This window comes from Apteryx mantelli, chromosome 10 (assembly GCF_036417845.1).
Source record: "Apteryx mantelli isolate bAptMan1 chromosome 10, bAptMan1.hap1, whole genome shotgun sequence".
In the NCBI taxonomy this organism is placed as follows: Eukaryota; Metazoa; Chordata; class Aves; order Apterygiformes; family Apterygidae; genus Apteryx; species Apteryx mantelli.
The window spans coordinates 27783092-27801710 of NC_089987.1; positions in this window are offsets into that span (position 1 = coordinate 27783092).

An 18619-nucleotide genomic window follows, 5' to 3' on the forward strand; every position below is an offset into this window, starting at 1 on the left:
TGGTTGTGATGTCACTTGTGGCTCAGTGCCTGATAGGCCAGTGCTGGTCATGTGGCTGCAGTTTGTGGTTGTGATGTCACTTGTGGCTCAGGGCCTGATAGGCCAGTGTTGGTCACATGGCTGCAGTTTGTGTTTGTGATGTCACTTGTGGCTCAGTGCCTGATAGGCCAGTGCTGGTCATGTGGCTGCAGTTTATATTTGTGATGTCACTTGTGGCTGAGTGCCTGATAGGCCAGTGCTGGTCACGTGGGTGGAGTTTGTGTTTGTGATGTCACTTGTGGCTCAGTGCCTGATAGGCCAATGCTTTTCATGTGGGTGCAGTTTGTGTTTGTGATGTCACTTGTGGCTCAGTGCCTGATAGGCCAATGCTGTTCATGTGGGTGCAGTTTGTGTTTGTGATGTCACTTGTGGCTCAGTGCCTGATAGGCCAGTGCTGGTGATGTGGGTGCTGGTTGTGATTGTGATGTCACTTGTGGCTCAGTACCTGATAGGCCAGTGTTGGTCACATGGCTGCAGTTTGTGTTTGTGATGTCACTTGTGGCTCAGTGCCTGATAGGCCAGTGCTGGTCCTGTGTGTGGAGTTTGTGTTTGTGATGTCACTTGTGGCTCAGAGCCTGATAGGCCAGTTTTGGTCACAAGGCTGCAGTTTGTGTTTGTGATGTCACTTGTGGCTCAGTGCCTGATAGGCCAGTGCTGGTCCTGTGTATGCAGTTTGTGGTTTTGATGTCACTTGTGGCTCAGTGCCTGATAGGCCAGTGCTGGTGATGTGGGTGGAGTTTGTGTTTGTGATGTCACTTGTGGCTCAGTGCCTGATAGGCCAGTGCTGGTGGTGTCACTGCAGTTTTTGTTTGTGATGTCACGTTTTGCTGAGTGCCTGATAGGCCAGTGCTGGTCACGTGGGTGCAGTTTGTGGTTGTGATGTCACTTGTGGCTGAGTGCCTGATAGGCCAGTGCTGGTGATGTGGGTGGAGTTTGTGGTTGTGATGTCACTTGTGGCTCAGTGCCTGATAGGCCAGTGCTGGTGATGTGGGTGCAGTTTGTGCTTGGGATGTCATTTGTGGCTCAGTGCCTGATAGGCCAGTGCTGGTCCTGTGGGTGCAGTTTGTGTTTGTGATGTCACTTGTGGCTCAGTGCGTGATAGGCCAGTGCTGTTGATGTGGGTGCTGGTTGTGTTTGTGAGGTCAGATTTGCCTGAGTGCCTGATAGGCCAGTGCTGGTCACGTGTGTGCAGTTTGTGGTTGTGATGTCACTTGTGGCTCAGTGCCTGATAGGCCAATGCTGATGATGTGGCTGCAATTTGTGTTTGTGATGTCACTTGTGACTGAGTGCCTTATAGGGCAGTGCTGGTTTACGTGGCTGCAGTTTGTCGTTGTGATGTCACTTGTGGCTCAGTGCCTGATAGGCCAGTGCTGGTGATGTGGGTGGAGTTTGTGGTTGTGATGTCACTTGTGGCTCAGTGCCTGATAGGCCAGTGCTGGTGATGTGGGTGGAGTTTGTGGTTGCGATGTCAGTTGTGGCTGAGTGCCTGATAGGCCAGTGCTCTTCATGTGTGTGTAGTTTTTTTTGTGATGTCCCTTGTGGCTCAGTGCCTGATAGGCCAGTGCTGGTCATGTGGGTGCAGTTTGTGGTTGTCAGGTCACTTGTGGCTGAGTGCCTGATAGGCCAGTGCTGGTCACATGGCTGCAGTTTGTGGTTGTGATGACACTTGTGGCTCAGTGCCTGATAGGCCAGTGCTGGTGATGTGGGTGCTGGTTGTGGTTGTGATGTCTGTTTTTGCTGAGTGCCTGATAGGCCAGTGCTTGTCCTGTGGGTGGAGTTCGTGTTTGTGATGTCCCCTGTGGCTCAGTGCCTGATAGGCCAGTGCTGGTGATGTGGGTGGAGTTTGTGTTTATGATGTCACTTGTGGCTCAGTGCCTGATAGGCCAGTGCTGGCGATGTGGGTGGAGTTTGTGGTTGTGATGTCACTTGTGGCTCAGTGCCTGATAGGCCAGTGCTGGTCACGTGGGTGCAGTTTGTTGTTGTGATGTCATTTGCGGATCAGTGCCTGATAGGCCAGTGCTGGTGATGTGGGTGGAGTTTGTGTTTGTGATGTCACTTGTGGCTCAGTGCCTGATAGGCCAATGCTGTTCATGTGGGTGCAGTTTGTGGTTGTGATGTCACTTGTGGCTCAGTGCCTGATAGGCCAGTGCTGGTCATGTGAGTGCAGTTTGTCGTTGTCAGGTCACTTGTGGCTGAGTGCCTGATAGGCCAGTGCTGGTGATGTGGCTGCAGTTTGTGGTTGTGATGTCACTTGTGGCTCAGTGCCTGATAGGCCAGTGCTGGTGATGTGGGTGCAGTTTGTGGTTGTGATGTCACTTGCGGCTCAGTGCCTGATAGGCCAGTGCTGGTGATGTGGCTGCAGTTTGTGGTTGTGATGTCACTTGTGGCTCAGTGCCTGATAGGCCAGTGCTGGTGATGTGGGTGGAGTTTGTGGTTGTGATGTCACTTGTGGCTGAGTGCCTGATAGGCCAGTGCTGGTGATGTGGGTGGAGTTTGTGTTTATGATGTCAGTTGTGGCTCAGTGTCTGATAGGCCAGTGCTGTTCATGTGGGTGCAGTTTGTGGTTGTGATGTCACTTGTGGCTCAGTGCCTGATAGGCCAGTGCTGGTCCTGTGTGTGCAGTTTGTGGTTTTGATGTCACTTGTGGCTCAGTGCCTGATAGGCCAGTGCTGGTCATGTGGCTGCAGTTTATATTTGTGATGTCACTTGTGGCTGAGTGCCTGATAGGCCAGTGCTGGTCATGTGGCTGCAGTTTGTGTTTGTGATGTCATTTGCGGATCAGTGCCTGATAGGCCAGTGCTGGTCCTGTGTGTGCAGTTTGTGGTTTTGATGTCACTTGTGGCTCAGTGCCTGATAGGCCAGTGCTGGTCACGTGGGTGGAGTTTGTGTTTGTGATGTCACTTGTGGCTCAGTGCCTGATAGGCCAGTGTTGGTCACATGGCTGCAGTTTGTGCTTGGGATGTCACTTGTGGCTCAGTGCCTGATGGGCCAGTGCTGGTGATGTGGCTGCAGTTTGTTGTTGTGATGTCATTTGCGGATCAGTGCCTGATAGGCCAGTGCTGGTGATGTGGGTGGAGTTTGTGTTTGTGATGTCAGTTGTGGCTCAGTGCCTGATAGGCCAGTGCTGGTCACGTGGGTGCAGTTTGTTGTTGTGATGTCATTTGCGGATCAGTGCCTGATAGGCCAGTGCTGGTGATGTGGGTGGAGTTTGTGTTTGTGATGTCACTTGTGGCTGAGTGCCTGATAGGCCAGTGCTGTTCACGTGGGTGCAGTTTGTGATTTTTGATGTCACTTGTGGCTAAGTGCCTGATAGGCCAGTGCTGGTCATGTGGATAGAGTTTGTGTTTGTGATGTCCCTTGTGGCTCAGTGCCTGATAGGCCAGTGCTGGTCCTGTGTGTGCAGTTTGTGTTTGTGATGTCACTTGTGGCTCAGGGACTGATAGGCCAGTGTTGGTCACATGGCTGCAGTTTGTGTTTGTGATGTCACTTGTGGCTGAGTGCCTGATAGGCCAGTGCTGGTGATGTGGGTGGAGTTTGTGGTTGTGATGTCACTTGTGGCTCAGTGCCTGATAGGCCAGTGCTGGTGATGTGGGTGCAGTTTGTGTTTGTGATGTCACTTGTGGCTCAGTGCCTGATAGGCGAGTGCTGGTGGTGTGGGTGCAGTTTGTGGTTGTGATGTCACTTGTGGCTGAGTGCCTGATAGGCCACTGCTGTTCATGTGGGTGCAGTTTGTGTTTGTGATGTCACTTGTGGCTCAGTGCCTGATAGGCCAATGCTGTTCATGTGGGTGCAGTTTGTGTTTGTGATGTCACTTGTGGCTCAGTGCCTGATAGGCCAGTGCTGGTCATGTGGGTGCAGTTTGTGGTTGTGATGTCACTTGTGGCTCAGGGCCTGATAGGCCAGTGTTGGTCACATGGCTGCAGTTTATGATTGTGATGTCACTTGTGGCTCAGTGCCTGATAGGCCAATGCTGATGATGTGGCTGCAGTTTGTGTTTGTGATGTCACTTGTGACTGAGTGCCTTATAGGGAAGTGCTGGTTTACGTGGCTGCAGTTTGTCGTTGTGATGTCACTTGTGGCTCAGTGCCTGATAGGCCAGTGCTCTTCATGTGTGTGTAGTTTTTTTTGTGATGTCCCTTGTGGCTCAGTGCCTGATAGGCCAGTGCTGGTCATGTGGGTGCAGTTTGTGGTTGTCAGGTCACTTGTGGCTGAGTGCCTGATAGGCCAGTGCTGGTCACATGGCTGCAGTTTGTGGTTGTGATGACACTTGTGGCTCAGTGCCTGATAGGCCAGTGCTGGTGATGTGGGTGCTGGTTGTGGTTGTGATGTCTGTTTTTGCTGAGTGCCTGATAGGCCAGTGCTTGTCCTGTGGGTGGAGTTCGTGTTTGTGATGTCCCCTGTGGCTCAGTGCCTGATAGGCCAGTGCTGGTGATGTGGGTGGAGTTTGTGTTTATGATGTCACTTGTGGCTCAGTGCCTGATAGGCCAGTGCTGGCGATGTGGGTGGAGTTTGTGTTTGTGATGTCACTTGTGGCTCAGTGCCTGATAGGCCAGTGCTGGTCACGTGGGTGCAGTTTGTTATTGTGATGTCATTTGCGGATCAGTGCCTGATAGGCCAGTGCTGGTGATGTGGGTGGAGTTTGTGTTTGTGATGTCACTTGTGGCTCAGTGCCTGATAGGCCAATGCTGTTCATGTGGGTGCAGTTTGTGGTTGTGATGTCACTTGTGGCTCAGTGCCTGATAGGCCAGTGCTGGTCATGTGGGTGCAGTTTGTCGTCGTGATGTCACTTGTGGCTCAGTGCCTGATAGGCCAGTGCTGGTGATGTGGCTGCAGTTTGTGGTTGTGATGTCACTTGTGGCTCAGTGCCTGATAGGCCAGTGCTGGTGATGTGGCTGCAGTTTGTGGTTGTGATGTCACTTGTGGCTCAGTGCCTGATAGGCCAGTGCTGGTGATGTGGGTGCAGTTTGTGTTTGTGATGTCACTTGTGGCTCAGTGCCTGATAGGCCAGTGCTGGTGATGTGGCTGCAGTTTGTGGTTGTGATGTCACTTGTGGCTCAGTGCCTGATAGGCCAGTGCTGGACATGTGGCTGCAGTTTGTGGTTGTGATGTCACTTGTGGCTCAGTGCCTGATAGGCCAGTGCTGGTCATGTGGGTGCAGTTGGTGGTTGTGATGTCACTTGTGGCTCAGTGCCTGATAGGCCAATGCTGTTCATGTGGGTGCAGTTTGTGTTTGTGATGTCACTTGTGGCTCAGTGCCTGATAGGGCAATGCTGTTCATGTGGGTGCAGTTTGTGTTTGTGATGTCACTTGTGGCTCAGTGCCTGATAGGCCAGTGTTGGTCACATGGCTGCAGTTTGTGTTTGTGATGTCACTTGTGGCTCAGAGCCTGATAGGCCAGTGTTGGTCACAAGGCTGCAGTTTGTGTTTGTGATGTCACTTGTGGCTGAGTTCCTGATAGGCCAGTGCTGGTCATGTGGCTGCAGTTTGTGTTTGTGATGTCACTTGTGGCTCAGTGCCTGATAGGCCAGTGCTGGTCCTGTGTGTGCAGTTTGTGGTTTTGATGTCACTTGTGGCTCAGTGCCTGATAGGCAGTGCTGGTGATGTGGGTGGAGTTTGTGTTTGTGATGTCACTTGTGGCTCAGTGCCTGATAGGCCAGTGCTGGTGGTGTCACTGCAGTTTTTGTTTGTGATGTCACGTTTTGCTGAGTGCCTGATAGGCCAGTGCTGGTCACGTGGGTGCAGTTTGTGGTTGTGATGTCACTTGTGGCTGAGTGCCTGATAGGCCAGTGCTGGTGATGTGGGTGGAGTTTGTGTTTGTGATGTCACTTGTGGCTCAGTGCCTGATAGGCCAGTGCTGGTGATGTGGGTGCAGTTTGTGCTTGGGATGTCATTTGTGGCTCAGTGCCTGATAGGCCAGTGCTGGTCCTGTGGGTGCAGTTTGTGTTTGTGATGTCACTTGTGGCTCAGTGCGTGATAGGCCAGTGCTGTTGATGTGGGTGCTGGTTGTGTTTGTGAGGTCAGATTTGCCTGAGTGCCTGATAGGCCAGTGCTGGTCACGTGTGTGCAGTTTGTGGTTGTGATGTCACTTGTGGCTCAGTGCCTGATAGGCCAATGCTGATGATGTGGCTGCAGTTTGTGTTTGTGATGTCACTTGTGACTGAGTGCCTTATAGGGAAGTGCTGGTTTACGTGGCTGCAGTTTGTCGTTGTGATGTCACTTGTGGCTCAGTGCCTGATAGGCCAGTGCTGGTGATGTGGGTGGAGTTTGTGGTTGTGATGTCACTTGTGGCTCAGTGCCTGATAGGCCAGTGCTGGTGATGTGGGTGGAGTTTGTGGTTGCGATGTCAGTTGTGGCTGAGTGCCTGATAGGCCAGTGCTCTTCATGTGTGTGTAGTTTTTTTTGTGATGTCCCTTGTGGCTCAGTGCCTGATAGGCCAGTGCTGGTCATGTGGGTGCAGTTTGTGGTTGTCAGGTCACTTGTGGCTGAGTGCCTGATAGGCCAGTGCTGGTCACATGGCTGCAGTTTGTGGTTGTGATGACACTTGTGGCTCAGTGCCTGATAGGCCAGTGCTGGTGATGTGGGTGCTGGTTGTGGTTGTGATGTCTGTTTTTGCTGAGTGCCTGATAGGCCAGTGCTTGTCCTGTGGGTGGAGTTCGTGTTTGTGATGTCCCCTGTGGCTCAGTGCCTGATAGGCCAGTGCTGGTGATGTGGGTGGAGTTTGTGTTTATGATGTCACTTGTGGCTCAGTGCCTGATAGGCCAGTGCTGGCGATGTGGGTGGAGTTTGTGTTTGTGATGTCACTTGTGGCTCAGTGCCTGATAGGCCAGTGCTGGTCACGTGGGTGCAGTTTGTTGTTGTGATGTCATTTGCGGATCAGTGCCTGATAGGCCATTGCTGGTGATGTGGGTGGAGTTTGTGTTTGTGATGTCACTTGTGGCTCAGTGCCTGATAGGCCAATGCTGTTCATGTGGGTGCAGTTTGTGGTTGTGATGTCACTTGTGGCTCAGTGCCTGATAGGCCAGTGCTGGTCATGTGGGTGCAGTTTGTCGTTGTCAGGTCACTTGTGGCTGAGTGCCTGATAGGCCAGTGCTGGTGATGTGGCTGCAGTTTGTGGTTGTGATGTCACTTGTGGCTCAGTGCCTGATAGGCCAGTGCTGGTGATGTGGCTGCAGTTTGTGGTTGTGATGTCACTTGTGGCTCAGTGCCTGATAGGCCAGTGCTGGTGATGTGGCTGCAGTTTGTGTTTGTGATGTCACTTGTGGCTCAGTGCCTGATAGGCCAGTGCTGGTGATGTGGCTGCAGTTTGTGGTTGTGATGTCACTTGTGGCTCAGTGCCTGATAGGCCAGTGCTGGACATGTGGCTGCAGTTTGTGGTTGTGATGTCACTTGTGGCTCAGTGCCTGATAGGCCAGTGCTGGTCATGTGGGTGGAGTTTGTGGTTGTGATGTCACTTGTGGCTCAGTGCCTGATAGGCCAGTGCTGGTGATGTGGGTGGAGTTTGTGTTTATGATGTCAGTTGTGGCTCAGTGTCTGATAGGCCAGTGCTGTTCATGTGGGTGCAGTTTGTGGTTGTGATGTCACTTGTGGCTCAGTGCCTGATAGGCCAGTGCTGGTCACGTGGGTGCAGTTTGTGTTTGTGATGTCACTTGTGGCTCAGTGCCTGATAGGCCAGTGTTGGTCACATGGCTGCAGTTTGTGTTTGTGATGTCACTTGTGGCTCAGTGCCTGATAGGCCAGTGCTGGTGATGTGGGTGGAGTTTGTGTTTGTGATGTCACTTGTGGCTCAGTGCCTGATAGGCCAGTGCTGGTCATGTGGGTGCAGTTTCTGGTTGTCAGGTCACTTGTGGCTCAGAGCCTGATAGGCCAGTGTTGGTCACATGGCTGCAGTTTGTGATTGTGATGTCACTTGTGGCTCAGTGCCTGATAGGCCAGTGCTGGTCACGTGGGTGGAGTTTGTGTTTGTGATGTCACTTGTGGCTCAGTGCCTGATAGGCCAGTGCTGGTCACGTGGGTGCAGTTTGTTGTTGTGATGTCATTTGCGGATCAGTGCCTGATAGGCCAGTGCTGGGGATGTGGGTGGAGTTTGTGTTTATGATGTCACTTGTGGCTGAGTGCCTGATAGGCCAGTGCTGGTCACGTGGGTGCAGTTTGTTGTTGTGAGGTCACTTGTGGCTGAGTTCCTGATAGGCCAGTGCTGGTGATGTGGCTGCAGTTTGTGTTTGTGATGTCACTTGTGGCTCAGTGCCTGATAGGCCAATGCTGGTCATGTGGCTGCAGTTTGTGGTTGTGATGTCACTTGTGGCTGAGTGCCTGATAGGCCAGTGCTGGTGATGTGTGTGCAGTTTGTGGTTGTGATGTCACTTGTGGCTCAGAGCCTGATAGGCCAGTTTTGGTCACATGGCTGCAGTTTGTGTTTGTGATGTCACTTGTGGCTCAGTGCCTGATAGGCCAGTGCTGGTCCTGTGTGTGCAGTTTGTGTTTGTGATGTCACTTGTGGCTCAGTGCCTGATAGGCCAATGCTGTTCATGTGGCTGCAGTTTGTGGTTGTGATGTCACTTGTGGCTGAGTGCCTGATAGGCCAGTGCTGGTGATGTGTGTGCAGTTTGTGGTTGTGATGTCACTTGTGGCTCAGAGCCTGATAGGCCAGTTTTGGTCACATGGCTGCAGTTTGTGATTGTGATGTCACTTGTGGCTCAGTGCCTGATAGGCCAGTGCTGGTCCTGTGTGTGCAGTTTGTGTTTATGATGTCACTTGTGGCTCAGTGCCTGATAGGCCAGTGCTGGTCACGTGGGTGCAGTTTGTTGTTGTGAGGTCACTTGTGGCTGAGTGCCTGATAGGCCAGTGCTGGTCATGTGTGTGCAGTTTGTGGTTGTCAGGTCACTTGTGGCTCAGTGCCTGATAGGCCAGTGCTGGTGATGTGGGTGGAGTTTGTGTTTGTGATGTCACTTGTGGCTCAGTGCCTGATAGGCCAATGCTGTTCATGTGGGTGCAGTTTGTGTTTGTGATGTCACTTGTGGCTCAGTGCCTGATAGGCCAGTGCTGGTCATGTGGGTGCAGTTTGTGGTTGTCAGGTCACTTGTGGCTCAGTGCCTGATAGGCCAATGCTGTTCATGTGGGTGCAGTTTGTGTTTGTGATGTCACTTGTGGCTCAGTGCCTGATAGGCCAGTGCTGGTGATGTGGGTGCAGTTTGTGGTTGTGATGTCACTTGTGGCTGAGTGCCTGATAGGCCACTGCTGTTCATGTGGGTGCAGTTTGTGTTTGTGATGTCACTTGTGGCTGAGTGCCTGATAGGCCAGTGCTGGTGATGTGGGTGGAGTTTGTGTTTGTGATGTCACTTGTGGCTCAGTGCCTGATAGGCCAGTGCTGGTGGTGTGGGTGGAGTTTGTGTTTGTGATGTCACTTGTGGCTCAGTGCCTGATAGGCCAGTGCTGGTCACGTGGGTGCAGTTTGTTGTTGTGATGTCATTTGCGGATCAGTGCCTGATAGGCCAGTGTTGGTCACATGGCTGCAGTTTGTGGTTGTGATGTCACTTGTGGCTGAGTGCCTGATAGGCCAGTGCTGGTCATGTGGCTGCATTTTGTGTTTGTGATGTCACTTGTGGCTCAGTGCCTGATAGGCCAGTGCTGGTCCTGTGTGTGCAGTTTGTGGTTTTGATGTCACTTGTGGCTCAGTGCCTGATAGGCCAGTGCTGGTGATGTGGCTGCAGTTTGTGTTTGTGAGGTCACTTGTGGCTGAGTGCCTGATAGGCCAGTGCTGGTGATGTGGGTGGAGTTTGTGGTTGTGATGTCACTTGTGGCTCAGTGCCTGATAGGCCAGTGCTGGTCATGTGGGTGCAGTTTGTGTTTGTGATGTCACTTGTGGCTCAGTGCCTGATAGGCCAGTGCTGGTCCTGTGGGTGCAGTTTGTGTTTGTGAGGTCACTTGTGGCTCAGTGCCTGATAGGCCAGTGTTGGTCACATGGCTGCAGTTTGTGATTGTGATGTCACTTGTGGCTCAGTGCCTGATAGGCCAGTGCTGGTCACGTGGGTGGAGTTTGTGTTTGTGATGTCACTTGTGGCTCAGTGCCTGATAGGCCAGTGCTGGTCACGTGGGTGCAGTTTGTTGTTGTGATGTCATTTGCGGATCAGTGCCTGATAGGCCAGTGCTGGTGATGTGGGTGGAGTTTGTGTTTGTGATGTCACTTGTGGCTGAGTGCCTGATAGGCCAGTGCTGGTCCTGTGTGTGCAGTTTGTTGTTGTGATGTCACTTGTGGCTCAGTGCCTGATAGGCCAGTGCTGGTGATGTGGGTGGAGTTTGTGTTTGTGATGTCACTTGTGGCTCAGTGCCTGATAGGCCAGTGCTGGTCATGTGGGTGCAGTTTGTGTTTGTGATGTCACTTGTGGCTGAGTGCCTGATAGGCCAGTGTTGGTCACATGGCTGCAGTTTGTGTTTGTCATGTCACTTGTGGCTCAGTGCCTGATAGGCCAGTGCTGGTCATGTGGCTGCAGTTTATATTTGTGATGTCACTTGTGGCTGAGTGCCTGATAGGCCAGTGCTGGTCATGTGGGTGGAGTTTGTGTTTGTGATGTCACTTGTGGCTCAGTGCCTGATAGGCCAGTGCTGGTCATGTGGGTGGAGTTTGTGTTTGTGATGTCACTTGTGGCTCAGTGCCTGATAGGCCCGTGCTGGTCCTGTGGGTGCAGTTTGTGGTTGTGATGTCACTTGTGGCTCAGTGCCTGATAGGCCAGTGCTGGTCATGTGGATAGAGTTTCTGGTTGTGATTTCACTTGTGGCTCAGTGCCTGATAGGCCAGTGCTGGTCATGTGGCTGCAGTTTGTGTTTGTGATGTCACTTGTGGCTCAGTGCCTGATAGGCCAGTGCTGGTGATGTGGGTGGAGTTTGTGGTTGTGATGTCACTTGTGGCTCAGTGCCTGATAGGCCAATGCTGTTCATGTGGGTGGAGTTTGTGTTTGTGATGTCACTTGTGGCTCAGTGCCTGATAGGCCAGTGCTGGTCACGTGGGTGCAGTTTGTTGTTGTGATGTCATTTGCGGATCAGTGCCTGATAGGCCAGTGCTGGTGATGTGGGTGGAGTTTGTGTTTGTGATGTCACTTGTGGCTCAGTGCCTGATAGGCCAGTGCTGGTGATGTGGGTGCAGTTTGTTGTTGTGATGTCATTTGCGGATCAGTGCCTGATAGGCCAGTGCTGGTCACGTGGGTGGAGTTTGTGTTTATGATGTCACTTGTGGCTGAGTGCCTGATAGGCCAGTGCTGGTCACGTGGGTGCAGTTTGTTGTTGTGAGGTCACTTGTGGCTCAGTGCCTGATAGGCCACTGCTGGTCATGTGGGTGCAGTTTGTGTTTGTGATGTCACTTGTGGCTGAGTGCCTGATAGGCCAGTGCTGGTCACGTGGGTGCAGTTTGTTGTTGTGAGGTCACTTGTGGCTCAGTGCCTGATAGGCCAGTGCTGGTCCTGTGTGTGCAGTTTGTGGTTGTGATGTCACTTGTGGCTCAGTGCCTGATAGGCCAATGCTGTTCATGTGGGTGCAGTTTGTGTTTGTGATGTCACTTGTGGCTCAGTGCCTGATAGGCCAGTGCTGGTGATGTGGGTGGAGTTTGTGGTTGTGATGTCACTTGTGGCTCAGTGCCTGATAGGCCAGTGCTGGTGATGTGGGTGGAGTTAGTGGTTGTGATGTCACTTGTGGCTCAGTGCCTGATAGGCCAATGCTGTTCATGTGGGTGCAGTTTGTGTTTGTGATGTCACTTGTGGCTCAGTGCCTGATAGGCCAGTGCTGGTGATGTGGGTGCAGTTTGTGGTTGTGATGTCACTTGTGGCTGAGTGCCTGATAGGCCACTGCTGTTCATGTGGGTGCAGTTTGTGTTTGTGATGTCACTTGTGGCTGAGTGCCTGATAGGCCAATGCTGTTCATGTGGGTGCAGTTTGTGTTTGTGATGTCACTTGTGGCTCAGTGCCTGATAGGCCAGTGCTGTTCATGTGGGTGCAGTTTGTTGTTGTGAGGTCACTTGTGGCTGAGTGCCTGATAGGCCAGTGCTGGTCATGTGTGTGCAGTTTGTGGTTGTGATGTCACTTGTGGCTCAGTGCCTGATAGGCCAGTGCTGGTGATGTGGGTGGAGTTTGTGTTTGTGATGTCACTTGTGGCTCAGTGCCTGATAGGCCAATGCTGTTCATGTGGGTGCAGTTTGTGTTTGTGATGTCACTTGTGGCTCAGTGCCTGATAGGCCAGTGCTGGTCATGTGGGTGCAGTTTGTGGTTGTCAGGTCACTTGTGGCTCAGTGCCTGATAGGCCAATGCTGTTCATGTGGGTGCAGTTTGTGTTTGTGATGTCACTTGTGGCTCAGTGCCTGATAGGCCAGTGCTGGTGATGTGGGTGCAGTTTGTGGTTGTGATGTCACTTGTGGCTGAGTGCCTGATAGGCCACTGCTGTTCATGTGGGTGCAGTTTGTGTTTGTGATGTCACTTGTGGCTGAGTGCCTGATAGGCCAGTGCTGGTGATGTGGGTGGAGTTTGTGTTTGTGATGTCACTTGTGGCTCAGTGCCTGATAGGCCAGTGCTGGTGGTGTGGGTGGAGTTTGTGTTTGTGATGTCACTTGTGGCTCAGTGCCTGATAGGCCAGTGCTGGTCACGTGGGTGCAGTTTGTTGTTGTGATGTCATTTGCGGATCAGTGCCTGATAGGCCAGTGTTGGTCACATGGCTGCAGTTTGTGGTTGTGATGTCACTTGTGGCTGAGTGCCTGATAGGCCAGTGCTGGTCATGTGGCTGCATTTTGTGTTTGTGATGTCACTTGTGGCTCAGTGCCTGATAGGCCAGTGCTGGTCCTGTGTGTGCAGTTTGTGGTTTTGATGTCACTTGTGGCTCAGTGCCTGATAGGCCAGTGCTGGTGATGTGGCTGCAGTTTGTGTTTGTGAGGTCACTTGTGGCTCAGGGACTGATAGGCCAGTGCTGGTGATGTGGGTGGAGTTTGTGGTTGTGATGTCACTTGTGGCTCAGTGCCTGATAGGCCAGTGCTGGTCATGTGGGTGCAGTTTGTGTTTGTGATGTCACTTGTGGCTCAGTGCCTGATAGGCCAGTGCTGGTCCTGTGGGTGCAGTTTGTGTTTGTGAGGTCACTTGTGGCTCAGTGCCTGATAGGCCAGTGTTGGTCACATGGCTGCAGTTTGTGATTGTGATGTCACTTGTGGCTCAGTGCCTGATAGGCCAGTGCTGGTCACGTGGGTGGAGTTTGTGTTTGTGATGTCACTTGTGGCTCAGTGCCTGATAGGCCAGTGCTGGTCACGTGGGTGCAGTTTGTTGTTGTGATGTCATTTGCGGATCAGTGCCTGATAGGCCAGTGCTGGTGATGTGGGTGGAGTTTGTGTTTGTGATGTCACTTGTGGCTGAGTGCCTGATAGGCCAGTGCTGGTCCTGTGTGTGCAGTTTGTTGTTGTGATGTCACTTGTGGCTCAGTGCCTGATAGGCCAGTGCTGGTGATGTGGGTGGAGTTTGTGTTTGTGATGTCACTTGTGGCTCAGTGCCTGATAGGCCAGTGCTGGTCATGTGGGTGCAGTTTGTGTTTGTGATGTCACTTGTGGCTGAGTGCCTGATAGGCCAGTGTTGGTCACATGGCTGCAGTTTGTGTTTGTCATGTCACTTGTGGCTCAGTGCCTGATAGGCCAGTGCTGGTCATGTGGCTGCAGTTTATATTTGTGATGTCACTTGTGGCTGAGTGCCTGATAGGCCAGTGCTGGTGATGTGGGTGGAGTTTGTGTTTGTGATGTCACTTGTGGCTCAGTGCCTGATAGGCCAGTGCTGGGGATGTGGGTGGAGTTTGTGTTTGTGATGTCACTTGTGGCTCAGTGCCTGATAGGCCCGTGCTGGTCCTGTGGGTGCAGTTTGTGGTTGTGATGTCACTTGTGGCTCAGTGCCTGATAGGCCAGTGCTGGTCATGTGGATAGAGTTTCTGGTTGTGATTTCACTTGTGGCTCAGTGCCTGATAGGCCAGTGCTGGTCATGTGGCTGCAGTTTGTGTTTGTGATGTCACTTGTGGCTCAGTGCCTGATAGGCCAGTGCTGGTGATGTGGGTGGAGTTTGTGGTTGTGATGTCATTTGTGGCTCAGTGCCTGATAGGCCAATGCTGTTCATGTGGGTGGAGTTTGTGTTTGTGATGTCACTTGTGGCTCAGTGCCTGATAGGCCAGTGCTGGTCACGTGGGTGCAGTTTGTTGTTGTGATGTCATTTGCGGATCAGTGCCTGATAGGCCAGTGCTGGTGATGTGGGTGGAGTTTGTGTTTGTGATGTCACTTGTGGCTCAGTGCCTGATAGGCCAGTGCTGGTGATGTGGGTGCAGTTTGTTGTTGTGATGTCATTTGCGGATCAGTGCCTGATAGGCCAGTGCTGGTCACGTGGGTGGAGTTTGTGTTTATGATGTCACTTGTGGCTGAGTGCCTGATAGGCCAGTGCTGGTCACGTGGGTGCAGTTTGTTGTTGTGAGGTCACTTGTGGCTCAGTGCCTGATAGGCCACTGCTGGTCATGTGGGTGCAGTTTGTGTTTGTGATGTCACTTGTGGCTGAGTGCCTGATAGGCCAGTGCTGGTCACGTGGGTGCAGTTTGTTGTTGTGAGGTCACTTGTGGCTCAGTGCCTGATAGGCCAGTGCTGGTCCTGTGTGTGCAGTTTGTGGTTGTGATGTCACTTGTGGCTCAGTGCCTGATAGGCCAATGCTGTTCATGTGGGTGCAGTTTGTGTTTGTGATGTCACTTGTGGCTCAGTGCCTGATAGGCCAGTGCTGGTGATGTGGCTGGAGTTTGTGGTTGTGATGTCACTTGTGGCTCAGTGCCTGATAGGCCAGTGCTGGTGATGTGGGTGGAGTTAGTGGTTGTGATGTCACTTGTGGCTCAGTGCCTGATAGGCCAATGCTGTTCATGTGGGTGCAGTTTGTGTTTGTGATGTCACTTGTGGCTCAGTGCCTGATAGGCCAGTGCTGGTGATGTGGGTGCAGTTTGTGGTTGTGATGTCACTTGTGGCTGAGTGCCTGATAGGCCACTGCTGTTCATGTGGGTGCAGTTTGTGTTTGTGATGTCACTTGTGGCTGAGTGCCTGATAGGCCAATGCTGTTCATGTGGGTGCAGTTTGTGTTTGTGATGTCACTTGTGGCTCAGTGCCTGATAGGCCAGTGCTGTTCATGTGGGTGCAGTTTGTGATTGTGATGTCACTTGTGGCTCAGTGCCTGATAGGCCGGTGCTGGTCATGTGGATAGAGTTTGTGTTTGTGATGTCACTTGTGGCTCAGTGCCTGATAGGCCAGTGCTGGTCACGTGGGTGCAGTTTGTTGTTGTGGTGTCATTTGCGGATCAGTGCCTGATAGGCCAGTGCTGGTCACGTGGGTGGAGTTTGTGTTTGTGATGTCACTTGTGGCTCAGTGCCTGATAGGCCAGTGCTGGTCCTGTTTGTGCAGTTTGTGGTTGTGATGTCACTTGTGGCTGAGTGCCTGATAGGCCAGTGCTGGTGATGTGGGTGGAGTGTGTTTATGATGTCACTTGTGGCTCAGTGCCTGATAGGCCAGTGCTGGGGATGTGGGTGGAGTTTGTGTTTGTGATGTCACTTGTGGCTCAGTGCCTGATAGGCCAGTGCTGGTCCTGTGTGTGCAGTTTGTGTTTGTGATGTCACTTGTGGCTCAGTGCCTGATAGGCCAGTGCTGGTCATGTGGATAGAGTTTCTGGTTGTGATTTCACTTGTGGCTCAGTGCCTGATAGGCCAGTGCTGGTCATGTGGCTGCAGTTTGTGTTTGTGATGTCACTTGTGGCTCAGTGCCTGATAGGCCAGTGCTGGTCATGTGGCTGCAGTTTGTGGTTGTGATGTCACTTGTGGCTCAGTGCCTGATAGGCCAATGCTGTTCACGTGGGTGCAGTTTCTTGTTGTGAGGTCACTTGTGGCTCAGTGCCTGATAGGCCAGTGCTGGTCCTGTGTGTGCAGTTTGTGGTTGTGATGTCACTTGTGGCTCAGTGCCTGATAGGCCAATGCTGTTCATGTGGCTGCAGTTTGTGTTTGTGATGTCACTTGTGGCTCAGTGCCTGATAGGCCAGTGCTGGTGATGTGGGTGGAGTTTGTGTTTGTGATGTCACTTGTGGCTCAGGGCCTGATAGGCCAGTGCTGGTGATGTGGGTTGAGTTAGTGGTTGTGATGTCACTTGTGGCTCAGTGCCTGTTAGGCCAATGCTGTTCATGTGGGTGCAGTTTGTGTTTGTGATGTCACTTGTGGCTCAGTGCCTGATAGGCCAGTGCTGGTGATGTGGGTGCAGTTTGTGGTTGTGATGTCACTTGTGGCTGAGTGCCTGATAGGCCACTGCTGTTCATGTGGGTGCAGTTTGTGTTTGTGATGTCACTTGTGGCTCAGTGCCTGATAGGCCAATGCTGTTCATGTGGGTGCAGTTTGTGTTTGTGATGTCACTTGTGGCTCAGTGCCTGATAGGCCAGTGCTGGTCATGTGGGTGCAGTTTGTGGTTGTCAGGTCACTTGTGGCTCAGAGCCTGATAGGCCAGTGTTGGTCACATGGCTGCAGTTTGTGGTTGTGATGTCACTTGTGGCTCAGTGCCTGATAGGCCAGTGCTGGTGATGTGGGTGCAGTTTGTGGTTTTGATGTCACTTGTGGCTCAGTGCCTGATAGGCCACTGCTGTTCATGTGGGTGCAGTTTGTGTTTGTGATGTCACTTGTGGCTCAGTGCCTGATAGGCCAATGCTGTTCATGTGGGTGGAGTTTGTGTTTGTGATGTCACTTGTGGCTCAGTGCCTGATAGGCCAGTGCTGGTCACGTGGGTGGAGTTTGTGTTTGTGATGTCACTTGTGGCTCAGTGCCTGATAGGCCAGTGCTGGTCACGTGGGTGCAGTTTGTTGTTGTGATGTCATTTGCGGATCAGTGCCTGATAGGCCAGTGCTGGTGATGTGGGTGGAGTTTGTGTTTGTGATGTCACTTGTGGCTGAGTGCCTGATAGGCCAGTGCTGGTCCTGTGTGTGCAGTTTGTTGTTGTGATGTCACTTGTGGCTCAGTGCCTGATAGGCCAGTGCTGGTGATGTGGGTGGAGTTTGTGTTTGTGATGTCACTTGTGGCTCAGTGCCTGATAGGCCAGTGCTGGTCATGTGGGTGCAGTTTGTGTTTGTGATGTCACTTGTGGCTGAGTGCCTGATAGGCCAGTGTTGGTCACATGGCTGCAGTTTATGTTTGTCATGTCACTTGTGGCTCAGTGCCTGATAGGCCAGTGCTGGTCATGTGGCTGCAGTTTATATTTGTGATGTCACTTGTGGCTGAGTGCCTGATAGGCCAGTGCTGGTGATGTGGGTGGAGTTTGTGTTTGTGATGTCACTTGTGGCTCAGTGCCTGATAGGCCAGTGCTGGTGATGTGGGTGGAGTTTGTGTTTGTGATGTCACTTGTGGCTCAGTGCCTGATAGGCCCGTGCTGGTCCTGTGGGTGCAGTTTGTGGTTGTGATGTCACTTGTGGCTCAGTGCCTGATAGGCCAGTGCTGGTCATGTGGATAGAGTTTCTGGTTGTGATTTCACTTGTGGCTCAGTGCCTGATAGGCCAGTGCTGGTCATGTGGCTGCAGTTTGTGTTTGTGATGTCACTTGTGGCTCAGTGCCTGATAGGCCAGTGCTGGTGATGTGGGTGGAGTTTGTGGTTGTGATGTCATTTGTGGCTCAGTGCCTGATAGGCCAATGCTGTTCATGTGGGTGGAGTTTGTGTTTGTGATGTCACTTGTGGCTCAGTGCCTGATAGGCCAGTGCTGGTCACGTGGGTGCAGTTTGTTGTTGTGATGTCATTTGCGGATCAGTGCCTGATAGGCCAGTGCTGGTGATGTGGGTGGAGTTTGTGTTTGTGATGTCACTTGTGGCTCAGTGCCTGATAGGCCAGTGCTGGTGATGTGGGTGCAGTTTGTTGTTGTGATGTCATTTGCGGATCAGTGCCTGATAGGCCAGTGCTGGTCACGTGGGTGGAGTTTGTGTTTATGATGTCACTTGTGGCTGAGTGCCTGATAGGCCAGTGCTGGTCACGTGGGTGCAGTTTGTTGTTGTGAGGTCACTTGTGGCTCAGTGCCTGATAGGCCACTGCTGGTCATGTGGGTGCAGTTTGTGTTTGTGATGTCACTTGTGGCTGAGTGCCTGATAGGCCAGTGCTGGTGATGTGGGTGCAGTTTGTGGTTGTGATGTCACTTGTGGCTCAGTGCCTGATAGGCCAGTGCTGGTCCTGTGTGTGCAGTTTGTGGTTGTGATGTCACTTGTGGCTCAGTGCCTGATAGGCCAATGCTGTTCATGTGGGTGCAGTTTGTGTTTGTGATGTCACTTGTGGCTCAGTGCCTGATAGGCCAGTGCTGGTGATGTGGCTGGAGTTTGTGGTTGTGATGTCACTTGTGGCTCAGTGCCTGATAGGCCAGTGCTGGTGATGTGGGTGGAGTTAGTGGTTGTGATGTCACTTGTGGCTCAGTGCCTGATAGGCCAATGCTGTTCATGTGGGTGCAGTTTGTGTTTGTGATGTCACTTGTGGCTCAGTGCCTGATAGGCCAGTGCTGGTGATGTGGGTGCAGTTTGTGGTTGTGATGTCACTTGTGGCTGAGTGCCT